This window comes from Pocillopora verrucosa, chromosome 14 (genome assembly GCF_036669915.1).
Source record: "Pocillopora verrucosa isolate sample1 chromosome 14, ASM3666991v2, whole genome shotgun sequence".
NCBI classification, from domain to species: Eukaryota; Metazoa; Cnidaria; class Anthozoa; order Scleractinia; family Pocilloporidae; genus Pocillopora; species Pocillopora verrucosa.
Genome location: NC_089325.1, coordinates 16492378 through 16506021, shown reverse-complemented (window position 1 = coordinate 16506021; position 13644 = coordinate 16492378).

The window sequence follows — 13644 nt, the reverse complement described above, 5'->3', positions numbered from 1 at the left end:
GAAGCAGCTTTTCCAGAACCCCGATTGTTGGGCCCTCGTCTGAATATGGAAGACATAAGTGAGATCGATTGCGAGCAGATGTTTAGGTAACTCTTTGTTTTGAGTTACCGACTAGCGAATTTTTTTCTGGCATAATTGCCAAAAATGTTGAATTGTGACACTAAACACTAGGTCGAACTGACTAGATAAATAAAATGATAAATAAATAACCTTTTATTTACCCTCGTTAGTGTTTATAGCACAAGTGTTAGTGAGGCCGATCATTATTTTCAATTTAAATTACATATTTCTTTGTGAAGTTTAATGGTCTAATGATCTATTCATTTAAAAGTTTTAAAAACAGAACTCTGGCTTCAAAAACTTCCCCCTTCACTTAGTAAGCTTATTTACTGTACTTTTAACTTAGCGGCAAATGAGACCTTACAATCTACATGGATGCCCAAATTTCGAATTTTCAATGGATTTCGAATGTGACGGTGTGTTAGGACATTAATATACCAAAGGTTCCAAACCTCGATATTTTATTACAATAAATAACGGATGAAGGTTATGACAAAAACCATGGATATGGATCGGAGATTCGAAATCTGTAAAGTAATGCGTTAACAAATTAGTTTCAGTTCATATCGATAATATCAAAAGAAATCAAGGTAAATATTTACCCATTGGTTCTAGGTGTCCATAACACTGTCTAGCGATAGAAAATCTTAACAATTATATCTGTTACGTCATCAAATTATAATGCGCAAAGAAATTAGAATTTTGCGCAATACACCTTCAGGGGTGCCCATTTAACTAGGCCACAACAACTTTTTAATGCAGAAATGAGTAAATGTCGCATATGCGTAGAATGGTGGTTTGGAAAAATCCTTCAGTATTCAGAGAAATCGCAAGGTCCTTTTACAGCCAGTTGCCAAGTACTATTTAGTTGGCGCCCTTTTAATTAACTGCCACACATGTTTGTGCGATTCACTCACTGGAACCTATTTTGATTTGGAACCCCCATCATTGGAAACATACTTATCAAACCTTTACTTGTGAAAACTCCTTTGTAAACACATACATGCTCAAGATGGCTAAATGAGAGTTAAAGAATACAGCATTTAAAATTTGCTGTTTGCTGAGCTAGAACGAAAATAAATAAATAATCAACTTTGCTTTGTAAATATAAGTAATCAACTTTGATTAATGGTTACTGTTTCCATAATTATTTAAACCTGCACTGGGGGGCTATATTTTCTAGGAGATAAATCCTATTTTGCATGAAAATCACTCTATTCTACTTTTGGAGGGAGCAATTCTAGAAGGGTGGAAGGTCTTTCGATGTCACTAGGGGCATGGATTGTTTTTCGAATTAAATATTTAGCAACCAAATGGCAGGACACCCTGTGTCATGATATGAATACTCACCTCTTTTAGAACCACTGCCAGAAGTACTGGTACTTTCAGAATCATATCATCGTCATTGCTAGTACACTCATCATCATCAGCACTACTCTCTTCTCGTTTACCCTCTAGAAAAGATTGAATAACAGACAGGTCTACAGCAAAGTGCATTAGAAATGAGATGTTGATCCCCCTTGTAAGGTAGTCAGTATCTTGAATAAACATTTATCTATAAGTGATTTACCCCATACTAGGCCAATAGTTACCATGCTAGGGATACAAGCATTTTCTGTACTGTCCAATTAGGTACAATACACTCTGTTTTTCAGCTAATTGTTATTTAAACTTTAAACTTAGTTTTAATTTTCTGTGTTCTTGTGTGTTGTTGTATATGTTTGTCTTTAGTACATGTACCTCACCCTAATAAAAAACGATGTCATCACTAAGGGTGGCTTTCTAGCCCTAATTAACCCATTATGGTTATTCTGGACAGCCATGTACTCATTTTTTATTTTATTTATCCTAATTTTGTAATATAATTCGTTAATTTGGGTACAAATAAAGTTGGTGTTGTTGTGGTATAAAGCATACTTGTTGGGATATTTTATTTCCGAGCTTTGATCAAATCTCTCAAGGATTTATTCCTACCAAGAGGTACCAAAATGGGCGTGGCTGTTGCTCAATCATGCCCCTGAAAGGTACCACGAGAAAGTAGACGATCAAGCTACTCTTAATGCAGCCTTTTAATACTTTAATACTTTTCATACTTTTAATGTAAAATGTAATTGAAGACCAAAGGGCATATTAGTAAGGATCATGCAAAAGAATGTAGCATACTTATTGGATACCAGTCCTTCCATGGCTTTTTTTCTTATTTCTTCACCCATCTTTTTATCTTCCCTCTCTTTCTTTTTTTTCTGTTCCTTATCTTTTGCAGTTTTGGCTTTATACTCTTCCATGTCTCTTCTATATGTACTGATATCCTGTAGCAGTTGGCTTAGCTCACTGTATTCCTCCTCGGTTCCAGATCTTTTGGTAATTCAAAGAATAAACATAACCACTCCTTCCATTACAATACAACAGTATTTGGGTTGGGAATGAACAAGTCTCAAGGCATTTGGCATTGTGGGCACAGTCTTGGCATACAATGCATGTATTTTAGAAATGTGCTGATTCACTGAGAGGCTGTCATTAAGACCATGAGATAAATAAACAACTTATTTGACTGAGACAAAGGAATTTCTTGTTAGGACTTGTTTGTTTAACATCTTCATGAATAAAATATGATGCTTCTGCGTATTCCTTGTCGCACCAATTATATAACTTACATGAATGCATGTGCTAACCCTTACTTTTTGAGCGACTTTTTGTCATCTTGTTCATTCTTTTCAATGAGCCTTGTCAATCTTTCTCGGCATCCGCGCCCCTTTAGTTCAACTCTGTTGCTGTCGGAACTAAAGACTTCACTGAGAATAGTTGCTAATTCATCCCATTCCTGATGCGTTTGTGGCTTTCTGGAAGCAACTTCTTTAGCCAGGGCAATGTCATTTTTAAGGCTTGGCCATCTGAACGGAGCCATCTAGGAAACAAAGAATGCATTTACATATCATCAGAAATCTGCTTTTGTTATAATTTGTTTATCGTAGTTTAACCATAAAGTAATCCGACTGGCAAATCAGTTCCAACAACAAATAGCCGGCTGCCATGTTTGTTTTCATTCGTTTGTTCACTTCTATTTTAGCTGAGAAATCGTCTTCAAAATCATGTTTCTATAAAAATAATTCGATAATTAATAAGCGAAATAGTTCTAAACTGTAGTATTTCCTCTCAAACGTGGGATTGTGATGTTTTAGGGTGCAAAAAAACTTGCGGTAAATCACTTACCTCTAGAGCGTGGTCTTGACGTACAAACGTGAACCTCAAACCGCAAACCGGACGGCAAGGCTCTGGTCACGTGACTTCTTGACGTTCGCGGTTCGCGGGAAATGCCGAAAAACCTCAATCTTAAGGTCTCTATTGACGCCATGCTACGTACGCGTACGAAATGGCATCATGTTAACGCCATGACATTTGTTCCGCGCGCCTCGCTGTTTTGTTTTTTCAATTTGTTTCTTTCTTTTTTCTTTTTTTCTTTCAATGGTGAAAGGAGTAATTATATTATTTCATTAAGAACTGAACCGCCCATTACCCTAAGCAATAAACAACTACAAAGAAATGGCGTACACGCAAACGACTTTAATATATTTTTTTTTTAAAAAAAATTACAAGAAGTAAAGAAAATCAAACCGCTAACTGTTTCTAAAAGAAAAGAGTCCCTTTTAATTGTCTAGTAAATTTGCCAACTCAAATCAAAACCTTCGAATGGCTTCGCGTTTGGTCTGAGCCAAGAATCTCGATAGTCTACGATTCTCATATCGATGAATCGTGGTCAGATAAAAGCCGCTAACTGTTTGATGAAAAAATACATTGCTTGGTAAAGTAGCATGTAAAAGTTCTAAAAAAAAAAAGTCTCTCAAAAGGTATGGTGTCATCCCATGGATGCCGTAAAAATGAAGATTGATGCCGCGCAGCCGCCCAATTTACTGGTGTCGGTGGTGGTGGATTTTCACCCAGTTGTTGTAACACTGCGGCTGGCAGGTCTGCTCTGCAATACGGGCAAGTTGGCCAGATATGTTTTTTCTGTTGGGACTGGTACCATGTCATAACGCAATCTAAATGGATCCTCTTCTTGCAACACATCGTTTTTTCTTGTTCAGGGCAAACATTTGCGCAAATTGCGCATTCTTGATCTTCGATGACTTAAAGAAAGAAAGAAAGAAAAAATGGTCAGTTAGTGTCACTCGTGTGCGACTATGAAAAAAAACGGAAAAAAAAGATTCGAGTGCGATGTATATGAACTTACCACATGGTGTTTGGGCGTCATTCATTTTTTTCTTGTTGCTGGAGCTGACAACTGCACTAACTGAAATCTTTTAACGCACTGAAAAAAATTTGCTACATACGTGAAAGACATGGCATCACATTGACGCCATGCTACGTACGTGTACGAAATGTTATCATGTTAACGCCATGACATTTGTACCCCGCGCTTGCTTTTTTATGCACGCGCACATTGCGCATTCTCGATCTTCAATAACTTAAAGAAAGAATGGTCAATTAGTGTCACTCATGTGCGACTATGAAAAAACGGAAAAAAAGATTCGAATGCGATATCTATGAACTTACCGCATTCTGTTTGTGCATCATTCATTTTTTCTTGTTACATGAAATCTCTCCACTACATACGTGTAAAAAAATGGCATCGTGTTAACGACACCTCCACGCGCTGAAAAAAATTGCTACATACGTGTAAGAAATGACAACAGCATGATGCCATTTGTTACGCGTGCTTGCTTTTTTGTGCACGTGCATAAAAAATTTGCATATTGACCTCGATCTTGACATTTGTTCCGCTCACCTTGACCTTCGTTCCGCATGCTTGCTTTTTTGTGCATGACGCTCATCTTTCAAGAACTGATGAAGAAACGCTCACTAAAAAAGCTTTTTGCTTGCTTTTTTGTTTGTGCACAAAAAATTTGCATTTTCATCTGGAACATTCGTTCCGTTCACGCCATGCTACGTACGTGTAAGAAATGGCATCATGTTCACGCTATGTTATGTACGCGTTTCTGTATAAAAAAGAAATGAACGTCGCATTCTTCACAAAATCATAATCGTGAGTGAACAAGGTAAAACAACCACAAGACGAGAAGAAAACGAAAGAGGTATCAAACATGACATAAAACCAATATGTCTTTCGGCATCATCCTGATTGTATATTTTATATTTATGTAAAAAAGGATGGCTGGACGACACAGCAAAAGACTAAAACATGAAGAGCCTGATGTCATCACGAGCGAGTACGAGTGTTTCGTATGCCACCTAAAATCTGAGACCTGTGAGCGAAGTGTCCAGCTCCCTTGTTGCAAACAGTATCTACACCGTCGCTGCCAAATATGATGGGAGAGGTACCATAATACTTGTGGGCTTTGCCGTGAACCTTTAAGCCGGTGTAACGACACGCTGCCAACATCCAGTCATATCAATTGGACCTCTGACGACGACGCTGCTGCGGAGGCTGCTAGAATGGAAATCATTCACCAACGATCCGATGTGGATACGGATTGTATTGCAAACGATGTCCTCAACATGACGAGGGAAGAGGTCATCCGACTTTTTAATTTTTTTCGTTTTTTTCTCCTTCTTTTTTAGACTCACGACCTGATCTTAAAAGAATTACTCAAATTCTTCTTACGTTGTGAATTGCATTCCAATCGTCATTTTTTATTAGAACAACAAATATTTTTTTTGTTCATAAGAACCATAAATACACAATATCGCGGTTTGACGGTTGATCTTGATTTCGAAGAAGACGATTTTCATTTGAACAGCATCTTTGAATATTTATATTCTATGTACAGAAACATATACCGCCGTCAGTAATAGAACGATTAAATACTTTTTAATTTTTTTCATTTTTTCTTCTTTTTTAGATTCACGACCGAGTATTAAAAGAATTACTCAAATTCTTCTTACGTTGCGAATTACATTCCAATCGTTATTTTTTTCTTAGAACAAAGAATCGCCCTTTTATTCATGAGAAGCATAATATGTATTATTTTCACGTTAATAACAATAATAATTCTTTGTTTTAGGTTGTTACTCCCGTCTTAAAAGGATATCTATGTTTTGCATTTCATTTACATGAAACAACGCGTCGCTATTCTGAAGCAACCCTAACACAACTTCGAAATGAAATGCGTATTTTTACATTAACTCGTTCCGATTTTGAAATAGAACTTTTGGATAGAATCATGCGAAGTACACTATCGTTATAATTATTTTTTTCAGATCGGTATATATCCTGAAACAAGTCCTTGGTTTTATCTTTATCTTTATCAAATGAGAGGATTGATTCCATAGGATAATTTTCTATCTTTTTGTATTTTTTCCAGATGCAAACTAGGACGTTGTATTCAATTATGTTTTTTAAAGGCGTCATTAGTGATTTAGCAAGATATTATCGAGCTTGGTTTCCATCAATCGATTTATGTTCGTGTGAGGTCATGGGTGATTTTCGTTACAGACATGTCATGTTATACATATATGCTACGAAATCAGATTATCATGAATACAATCTTCGATATAAAGAAGTATCGAGTAATAATGTAAACACATTTAAAATACGATGGGTAAAACCCGAGGATGAAGAAGTACGTGTTGTTACCGACACCATTTTAAACTAAGATTTTTTATTTTTCCAGATGCGAACTTGGACGTTGCAATCGCTTCTGTTACTGTTTTAACCTAAGATTTTTTAATTTTTTCAGATGCAATTCATTACGTTGATCAGTAACAAAAACTTTTTAGATATTTCTGAACACTTTATCTTCGTTTTCGATAGTAGTAATATAGCGCCGGTATAGCGTGTAACCAATCAGAATCGAGTATTGATGTCATGTGGTACAAATGGACCAATCAGAAAAGCGTAATGTCACGATGACGTCACGAAAAACCCCAAAGCCTGGTACCGAGTTTAATGGGGTTTGCGTGCGTGCGGGTTTTTTTGCGCGCAGGTTAAAAAATGATTTTTTTTGGAGGGGTTTTTAATAAGTAAAAAAACGTGACACAAAAAAATGAGATAAAAAATGTCTCAAACTGTTTTTAATTATCATCAAAACACATGTTTCGGAAACCTCTATATACAGCTGTATCCCAAGGAGAATGATAATAACCTTTCATAAAGTCAAGAATGGAGCTGAGATAGTATTGATTATCTAGAAGTTGTATATGAAGCTTGGTGATATTTTCTTTGTAATGTTTTTTGAGATTAAAGCAGTCAGCTCTTAGTTTTTTGATCAGTTTTTTTTTACTGATGATGAAGGTACATGAAAGTTGGATAGCGGATGTTTTCACCCTTTTGGTGCCCACTCGGTCCACACCCTCTTAAATGGATTTTTCCTTGATACTGGAAGACTTCTTTTGGGTTGAATTAGATGAAATTTCTCAATGATAGAGTGATGAAACCAAGGTTGTTGTGTCCAGCGTTTCACTGCTTCATTGCTAGGTTGAACATTGGGATTGTAATTTATGTCGATGGTAGTATTTCTTTATCTGTAGGGATGATGAGGAAATAGGTGTGTTTTACCTCAATGTCTTTGTTGTAAAATTTACAACAGAAAATTTCAATATTAAGATCAAGATCATCATCTGTTCCGATCATGATTGTCGTGAATTATAAATGACTAGCGAAGCTGCATTTATAGCCATATGGGAAAGATTGAAAGGTGTCATGATCAATAACATGTTTATCAAACACGAGTTTGTACATTTTATTCTGGGACACTGTTTTGATGGTTTTTGTAGCAGCACATCTTGTGATTTTATGAGGATTGTGGAGCGTTAGCGTGCGAGGTTGTTCATCTTCTTCTTCTTCGTTCAAGATTTTGTCCAAGATCAAGTTTTTCATACTGCTGAAATTGAGGATTTTTTGTCCACGTGCATTCAATGTAAATCCTCTCACTTTGCAACATTGGTTTCCTTTGAAGGTTTCGTATGTATAATTCTTTGGTCCAGCAGCAACGAATTCTGTAATATGATCTCCTTCGTCTAGTTCATTCGTGAATTCGCCGAGATAATTTCCGGTCGGAATGGACGATTCAGCGGGTTTCTTGGTATAAATCACTGAATCCGTATCGAAATACAATACTCTTTCTTTCAACGTGTCAAGAGCATCATACAGTTTTAGTCTTGCATAACTGGTTGTGAAACATGCAATAAAGATGTTTACGTTGGTTTGAATGGGTTTGCATTCATTTTCATTCATTTGTGGTACACTTCTACCATTTCTTCATTAGCTATTTCAATTCTGTGTACGACTTGTCAGTCGTCTGTGATGATGTTGAAGAATTCGGACGGTTTGACACACGTGGTCACTTGAGTTTGGTTAGGGCGTTGCCCGAATTTTCCCCAGAAAGAATTCAGCATTAGTTTAGCGAGGGAACGTCGACCGGGGTTCTTTTCGACTTTGGCGGGGTCTAGTTCTATTCCTTCATGCGCTTTGTAGTCATCGAGATAGGTTCTTCTTTTTTCTTCTGTGTCACATTCGGAAGGCCAACCAGAAGCTTGTTGTTTGAGTTTCATAAAAGTTTCTATGTAGGGGGGAAAAAGTTCCTTTGAACGTTGCTTGAAGTTCCAAACTTCGTAAACGTACATGATGACGTACCTCTTTTTAATGGCTTTTTTTAGTTCCAGGGTTGTCTAGGTACCTGTGAGGCACCTTTCCTCGGCAGAATGGGGGTACTTGTCGCTTCTTTCTGTGATTGCTTGTTTCATGTTTTGTTGCGCGCATGTTCTGCACAACGGGAAGAGTAGTTTTGATTCATACCTCCATGGTAGAACTGGATGGTATAGCTCATAGGGAGGTAGAGTTTTGCATTTTATCAATCCATAGTATCTTGAGATGTCTGTTGTTCTTGGTTGGTCAATGAACTCGGGATGGCAGATGGGGTAATTGCATTCCAAATTTGCACATGGGTACAGTGAAATCATGCATCTATGTTCGATCTATTCATTTTCATTTTCGTCAACTTTGTGGTGAAGTTTTATGGTGTTTGTGCGACCGCCAAAGAAGGCTTCTCGGGGATTGAGAGGGGGTACGATGTCGAGTTTATCAACGAACGCTTTTAGCTGAGGATCTGTTTTTTGCATTCCATTCCATTTGCATTCCCAGATTTCTTTGACATGATAACCCAAGGCAGTAAGTTCTTTGATTTTAGATGTTGTTTGTTGACGAATATCACGCATGGTTTTATTCTGATGAATGGGATGTTTCATGGTACGGTTTGGGAAGCAATCTAGACAGCCATGGTAAAAACAGCCTTGAAACTCGTAGATGGTACGTGTTTGAGCATCGTAGCCGTCTACCAGGTATGTTTTTGAGCCATTTACTATTCTTCTTTCGCCTTTGTTTCTTGCATGGGCAATTCGAGGCAGATGGTTGGTTTTGTGGAGTTTTGATTCTTCCCAGTAAAGCCATTTTAGAGCAGCATAGGATTGGGTGTGATTCGGTCTCCATCCACATACAGGTTCAATGGCAATTTTGTTTTTCAGCATCCAATTTTTTCTGTAGGCCACATTACAGGCAGAGGCATTGTTGTGCAATGCACCATAGGGTTGAAACCGCAAATTTCATGGAACTGGGACTGAAACTTCATACACCCCTGTTTCAGCAGCCTTACATCGGATTGACAATACGTCAACAGTTCGTGCTGGAAATTAAAAATGTATCTTTCGGATACTTTCTCGTTGTACCATTTGTCAAATTCTTCTTTTCTTTGAGGGGACATCCCATCGGGGTCGTAATAGGATTTGTCTGGCATGTACCCCTCGTAGATCTGGTTTTGTTGAGTGTTGAAGAAATGTGGGAAGAAGCCTTTCTTCATTTCACTGAGACCAAATGTTTAAGGGAAGTTGGACAATGCCATGGGGAAAAAGTTCATGGAGTCGATGAACTTGATGTTGGGTAATTCCAAACTGAGGATCTTGGCACCATTCACAGTTTGTTTTAGATTGGTAGCGTGCTGTTTGTAAAGTTCATCGAGGATAAAGTAACCATCGTAGCCTTTGAAGTTATGTGCCACTATGATGGCTTTCTCCACGTCTTCTTGGTTAGCTAATGAGTGAACCCATTGTATGAAATCAGGTACACAGTCTTTACCTTTGAAGGTAAATTGTGTGTCGTTTTGATCTGTTTCTGCGCACACAAGGTTAGCCACATGGTTGCCTGTGTCTTGTCGCGCTTCAATATCGAAGTATACAAAGATGGTGCGCTGTTTGTTCTTCTTTTGTTCGTGCATGACAGGTTGCAGGTAACACTGGTGCTGAAGAATGTTGACTTCCTTTTCACAGCTCAGACAGTACTGTAATCCGCAATGTTTCATGTGTTCTTCTGCAGTGGATGTGAATACAAGGGAACAGATGGAACATTTCTTGTGGGAATGACACACATTTTTTCTCCAGGTGCTACGGCTTTTCCATTGGCTTTTTGAGTCAGATTCAATTGGCAGGTAACACTATAGAAATGACGACTGCAGTTTTTACATGGTAGTTCTGGTTTCTCTGTATGCTTGAAAAGTTCTTAGTTGCAACAATGGAACTGAAAGCAGGCATGACATTTGGTTCTACGGCATGAGTGATGACTGTATTCTTCATGAATGTATGTTTTCTCACATCGAAGGCAGTAATAGTTAGAGTTGAAGAACTGGGATGTTTGGTTATGACGTCGAATGCCCATCATGCATCAATAGTTTAATCTGCTTGTTGCTTTTCAGTCCTTTGTGAACGATAGAATGACCATGTTCGGCAGATATGATGACGAACTGGTAGTCGCACAATATGATTTCAAAGAGTTTTATTTGATCTAGGCCACAAGGACCTAGAGGAACGTGCGCTTCTTCTTGTAATTGTTGTGCCAATGTTCTCTGCAAAGGGCTGCGGGAATCTTTGATGGAATTTACTTGTGGGTTGTCATCCACTATGGCTTTTGTGACAACAATAGCTCGAGCACAACAAAGTTCATCATTATTCATGATGCGCACTACACTTCGTTTTGACTTGAGGAAGTTGCCATAATTATCGGTGCCGAAGATATGGCGTTTGCGTTTTCCTTTTGGAAGACCGCTTCCTGGCGGCGGCATTGTGATGTGCGTGACATCTAGCTGTAAGGTGTCATCAATTTCAAAATTTTCATTTGAATTGAGGAGGTTTGAAATATTGCTAAGTACCTGTCTCGATGCATCCATAGGGTCGCACCATTGTTCAACGGACACGTTGGCTGATGTATGGGAATTATGGAGTCTGTTGCTTCCGATGTAAATTTGAATGCGGTCATGGTCGGGTAATCCAACGATTAAATCACGGATACTGTTGGCGAGTCCTTCTTCAAAGGCTCTTATAATGTTCCTATGTCCAACGGGAAAGGTACTTTGCGGGTTTTCTAAATTCAGATGGTAAGACGTTCGTTTTATGCCGTAACTCTTCGCCGTCTTCTCTCTGAACGGAACTCGTTTAAAATTAAAAAATCCTTCACCACTTTCTTCTCCACTCCCGCCAGCACCACCCCCGCTTTGTTGTTGTTCAATATCTTCCACCACTTTCAATAAATCTTCATCTGAGATATAATCTCTTTGTGAAACTTCATCTGGAACATACTCCATGTTTGATCTGAAGTGAATTACTTCGCCAGATACCGTAGAAATTATAGTAATGGTGAAAAAGAATAGCGTCAGTATTGCGCGCGTAGCATAACGATAGATATTCATCATTCAGTAATTTTCGGAACACGCGTACAAAAAGCAAGCACGTGGTTCGAAGGTCAAGGTGAAACGTTTCTTACGCGCGCGCGCGGAGCAAGGCATCGATGTCAAAGCGCATTTTTTCGTAATCACGGATGAAAAAAATTGAGTAGACAAAAATAAAAGAGTTTGAAAAAGGAATGATGTTTATTTACAAATGATTATGTTATTTTCAATACATTTTTTCTTAATTTTTCCTCCTTTTTCGGGTGGCAGCTTCTAGAGCTTTTTTAACACCATAGGATGCACCACCTCCGAGAGCACCTAATCCGATGGCTTTTCCTGCGGCCATGAATGCTGGAATGAGTGCTGCTAAGGGTAGGAGACCCCCTTTTTGTCTGCGTGATGTTTTTCTTCTTGTTCCTTTCCATCTGTTTTTTCTTCTTCGAACCATGATGTCTCTGATGTTTACGCGAGTATATTCTGAGTGGGTAATAATGACGAAGGTTGATGCGCGTTGTTTTTATAACTAATCGACGAAGAGGATTATTTACAATTTGAATTTTCTTTTAGCGGCGATAATATTTCGCGACAATTTTTCCATGGGTTATTTTTTACCAGGAGGTGCATCGATGGCATGAACCATTTTTAGGTCAGCCTTCCATTTGTCTCGTATGTTTTTGGCATTGGAATAGTCTATATCGTGTTGTTTGGTGATTCTGTCCAAAGGATTGATACCAGGATCACCTTGTGCGAGTCGTTTTTTGAGAAATGTTCCAGGACCCAGGTATTGATATCTTTTACGTTTTGAGAGTGAAAAAGGATGAAATTCAATTCCTAATTTTTCGATTTTTTTCTGTATGTCAACTTTCCCTCCTCTCTGTCTTCTTTTCTTCGATTTACGTGTATCGTGTTGTTTTCTAGCCATGATTCTTCTTCTTCTTCTTTTCTTTGAATGACGCGCGGCGTGTTGTCGTTTTCTGGCCATGATATAAGATTGATAATGTTGAAATGAGATAGGGTGCTCGGATCACTCACGGTTTCTGGGAAACCACTCGATTTTTAATCCTCACGATTTATGAGTCACTCGATAAACGATTTTCAACGAGACTCGTTTGTTTGAGAGAATTGAAACGAGTCAAAGCGAGGCTCTTTTCACGAAACAAGACTCGTTTGACACAACGAGACTCCTTTGACGAAACGAGACTCGTTTGAAGAAATGAGACTCGTTTAACGAAACGAGATTCGTTCGGCAAACGTCGGCTCTCGGCGCATGCGTAGATGTCAATTTTTTTTTTCCCAAGGTTGTTGTAGGGTCGGAAGGTTAGCGCTGAGATATTCGTACAATACATAAAGGTAAGTTCTATTTTCTATGTCTTGATATGGTAAACGGGTAGGGAAGGCCTTAACCAATTTTATTATATGGCTGGTAGCATATATTTCAGCACGTAGAAAAAAGGATTGAATATGTGTATCGAATAAAGTTCAAAGCTTCCAGGCCCAATACTAAAGTTACTTCATTCCTCCACAACGAGGGATGGCAGAAATTATAACCATCTCAAAGATATAAATTTTGAAAAATAATGGTCAAATGTTCCTGAAACTTCATGTGTCATAATGCAAGGAATATTTTATCATACTGTGCTGTTTTAGTTTTTTTTTCTTTAATGAAGACTGTATTCATAGGATATTCGATCTTAAAGACATGAATGATAATTTCTTTCTTTAAATGAGTTTTTCCTCGTAAACCATCTTTTTATCTCAGGGATATAATCAAAATAAATACAAATTAAAATGAGAAATCTAACTTCGCTACAAAAACAAATGTTCTTACATGTTAATGTTTCAGAAAATTTTCCAGATTATTACAGAGATGAGATTGCTTCGGTTGGTCTTGGATCACCAATCTTTCTATCACGACGCA